This window comes from Thamnophis elegans, chromosome 12 (genome assembly GCF_009769535.1).
Source record: "Thamnophis elegans isolate rThaEle1 chromosome 12, rThaEle1.pri, whole genome shotgun sequence".
NCBI classification, from domain to species: Eukaryota; Metazoa; Chordata; class Lepidosauria; order Squamata; family Colubridae; genus Thamnophis; species Thamnophis elegans.
The window spans coordinates 32,342,191-32,346,627 of record NC_045552.1 but is presented as its reverse complement, the minus strand read 5'-3'; positions in this window follow the sequence as shown (position 1 = coordinate 32,346,627).

Below are 4,437 nucleotides of genomic sequence, written 5' to 3'. Positions count from 1 at the left end.
TGTGTCGCTGCTCTTTCCATTCTGCCCATCCAGGCGCTGTCTTTGGAGCCTGGCTCCTGTTCTTTCCCCTTCCAAGGCAGAATGACCAGGAAGAAAAAAGCCTCCCCCCCGCCCCCGGTCGGATGGAAAGGGAAGGTAAGCATGGGGGCAGGCTGCGTCTTCCTGAAGGGCTCTGAAGGTGGGGAGCAGATGGGCCAGGCTGGGGTTTGACAGCCTCCCACCTGGCTCGGTTTCGCATAGTTCCTGAGGGAGGAAAGGGACTTGCAGAAATGGAGGGGTAAAATGTGCATTCCAGGGTTGTGTCGCCATTCCAAGTATCATGCAGAATTAGATCAGAGTCCAAGGCAAAACGATCCTTAAAGCTCCAATTTAATAGGTCAGACATCTTAGCACATCTGTGGAATCCCAATTCTGGAAGTTACCTAGGATTCCCACCCAGTTGAAAGTTCATGATCTTGTCACCACACCCACAAATCTATCACATGGTCCAATCTTCTTCCACGCTGGCACTTCACCCAGCTGGTTCCGGTCAGGTGCAGAGGTGCGGAGACAAAAGATGACCTTGGGCTTCTAGAAAAGAACGGCAACAACGCATTCCACAATTCTACTCCTTTCTATTCCCCCCTCCCAACTACTATACTAATGAAACAGCATAATGAAATCAGAGAGAGAGTGGCAGGCCAAAGATCCTAAAAGGGATATAACTGCAGGCCTGACAGGCAGCCTCTCCTCAGAAGAAAAATATTTCCTGAAAAGAGAATAACATAAAAGTTAACATAACACAATTAACCACCTCTCCCCCCCGCAGGGGACCCTTTGGCTTATCGGGAAACTTCTCGTGGAATTGTTCTACTAACTTTTCCACTTTTAGGTTCCAGCTTTTCACCCAAGTGGCTTCAGACAAAGGGCAACCCTTCCATTGCACTAAACACTGTAAGCGACCCTTATTCAGCCTAGAGCCTACAATCTTTTCCACCTCAGATTGTGTTTCCCCTTCTATCACTACAGGAGGAGGGAAAGCTTGGGTGGATGCTCTTATGCTAGACCCAATTACTGGTTTCAACAAGCTACAATGAAATTCTGGGCCAGTTTTCCCTAGACTTCTGGGTAGACTGAGTTGAACTGTAACTGGGTTAACTATCTTCACTATTGGGAATGGACCTAGAAATTTTGGACCAAATTCCTTGCTAGGCATTCTTAATCTTATGTATTTGGTAGACACAAAAACTTTGTCCCCCACACGGAAGGGGGTTTGGAGCGAGCGGTGTTGATCAGCTTGCTTTTTGTAGGCTTCTGCCACATCTGCTAGAGCCTTCTTCGTATTCTCCCATCCTTTCTTTAGCGTGTCCATCCATTCATTCAAAGACATGGAGAAGGGAGGTTCTCTAGACAGCTCAGGCATGGCAACAAATTCCATGTCACTGGTAATCTGGAAAACCGTTAATCCGGTGCTGCTGTGGACCGCATTGTTGTACGCCACTTCAGCAAAGGGTAGCAAGTCCGACCAGTTGTCTTGCTGATAGTCTACATAACATTGGATGTATTGTTCCACCACTGCATTGGCGCTCTCTGCTGCACAGTTCATGCTGGGATGAACCTCCCAATGGATCTCAGAACTTGGCTGTGAACTGAACTCCGCGGTCTGAAATGATCCTCTTGGGCAATTTGTGCAGGCGATAAATGTGTTTCACAAACATTTTCGCTAATTTCTTTGTGGACGGCAACTCTGAGCAAGCAATGAAGTGCGCCTGCTTGGAAACCAAATCAATAACTGTCCAGATTACTCTGTTCCCACTGCTGTCTGGGAGTTCCACAATGAAGTCCATTGCAACCTCTTCCCATGGTCAGTTAGGACTGGCCACTCGTTGCAGTCCAGGGGACTTCTCCGGCAGTAGCACAGCTTTTATATATATATATATCAAAACAAACACAACACATGAAATCTTCCTTACATACTGTAGAAAGTGTATCAGTTGGTTACAAAAGGTTTTCGTGCATCTCTTCCACAGTCCTCAAACCATTCATGTTAACTCAAGTATTTTAACTCAAATATTTATACATGTTACCCTTGTACCTCCATTTATATTTGACTATAATTATTTAAACGTCTGTCATAAAATATACCAAAATTTAATACATAACCACATATTGGCATTTCATTTAATATTAATATTTAATACAGATATCATTGTTTAATTATATCTATTATTACTAAATTTCACTAAGTTTAGCTAGTTTTAAGTTATATTCTTCCATCTATCAACCTGTATCTTTCCAATAACAAAACAATCTTGTATCTTCTGCCATAGTATTTTAACTCAGATATTTATACATGTTGCCCTTATACCTCCAATTTTTGAATGTCCATCATAAAATATACCCAGATTTAATACATAACCATATACTGGTATTTCATTTAATATTTCTGAAATCCTCCAATAGGACTAAATCCTTATGTCCTATTCTAGCTAAACATCCATAATATTTAGTAACAAACTTTTCTAATCCTCCTTCCGAGATCACTGTTTGCAATTTTCATCCAGTTTCCTTATATTGTATCCATACATATATATAGGTTGTCATCATTATCCCTCCTTTATTTGACTATATCCTATATCATAACATTTCCCCCCCAATAAACAAAACTTAACTGTATCTGTTAGTTCTTTTTTTATTAACCTTTGTATAAAATCCAAAAGGATTTCTAATCCTCCTTTCATGAATACCATTCAATATTCATATCCAATTATTACTTCAATTATTTATTTAATTATATCTATTATTACTAAGTTTCATTAAGTTTAACTAGTTTTAAGTTATATTCTTCCATCTATCAACCTGTATCTTTCCAATAACAAAACAATCTCATATCTTCTGCTATTTGTGGTATCAATCCTCTAGTCGTCTTCTTGATCAGCTTTGAATGGACTTCTCTTAGCAACTCCTTGCTTATAAGATCTCTCATATAATCTTGATGCCCTCTTTCTGTTTAGTTATTCAGTTTGTCTTTGATTGTCAGCAGTGTTATCAAAACTTTTGCTAGTGGAATTTCTTTAAGTCCATAGGTTCGTTAATTTTATCTTCTTCTATATCTTGGCCCTTGAAGTAGATTTCCTCTCCATTTAATTCCTCTTTCTGTATTCCATTCTTTCCATTTTCAGGAACAAACCAATTACCATAGATATCAGGTTTGGTCTCTTTATATTCATTTTCCTCTTCGGTGTTTTGAGTTTCAATCACCCCATTTTGCATTTGATGAACATTTTCAATTTTTTCATCATATTTTCTTGTTATGTGCTCTAAGTATTCCAATTGTTTCTCTTCTTTATTTAATAATTTCTGTAGTTCTGAAAGTATATCTTGCAAAGTCAAAACCTCTATTTTTTCTGGGTATTGTGTCATTCTGACAAATACAGCAACCCTAGCTTAAAAGATTTCTCCTCTCTGCTCAAATTTCAAAGGGACATCTGTGCGTTCTTATCAGTGTGTAGCCAAAACAAAGCCTTGGGGCGCCAAGTAAGCAATCCGTGAAAGAAAAAAGAAGAAATGTTCTGTTTTGAATATTCAAACAGTATTCTACTACTTTAAGAGCGTAAACACTCTTAAAGAGTTTCTTTTTGTAAATGGCAACAGGAATAAAGAGAAAAACTTTAATCTGTAAATTACAGAGAGTCACAAAGAGAGAAGAAAACTTAGTCCATCCATTTCAAAAGGCTTGCATAGATTCGATCCATGTAAATAACATTTAAAAAGTAAGATAACCACTGTCCAAAACCATTCCAAATTCAATTCCGCCGCTTAGTTGTTCTGTAATTTAAATTTATTTTTGAGTTTTTATAGGCAAACTATTTTTTAAAACAATAAAAATTCCTCACCAGCTGAAAACACTTTCTCTTTCCATATCCTTCTGTTTTGGGCCGCCCCGACTTTGTCAGCCTTGTGGCTGGAATTTTTGTCACTGGCGTGAAGATCTTCTCTTGCTTCTTTCAAGGATTTTGTGATATCCCCGAGATCAGCAAGATGTATTCTTCCTGTTCACCATCTCTTTGGGACGGTTTAGGTCCATTGGCAAAAGTATTGGCGGTGGTCTCAGAGCATTGAGACCACACAACCATCTTTTTGCAACATTGGCTCCTCCAAGTATCACAGCTTTTTACGTAATCTTCCACCTCTGATTCCATCTTTGGCCACCAAAGTTGACACCTGGCGAGGTAGAGCGTTTTTAGGAATCCAAAGTGGCCTCCTAGTTCCGCCTCATGGCTTCACTGTAGAACTTCCAGCCTCAACCCCGCAGGGACGTACAGTTTGGATCCCTTCCAGGCTAATCCATTTTCCATTGTTAGGATTTCCTGGTTGTTGTTGAGCAACTGGTCTGTTAGGAGCACCAATTTCATAGCTGTCATCAGCTTATCCTGGTTTCCATTACTGTCATACTGC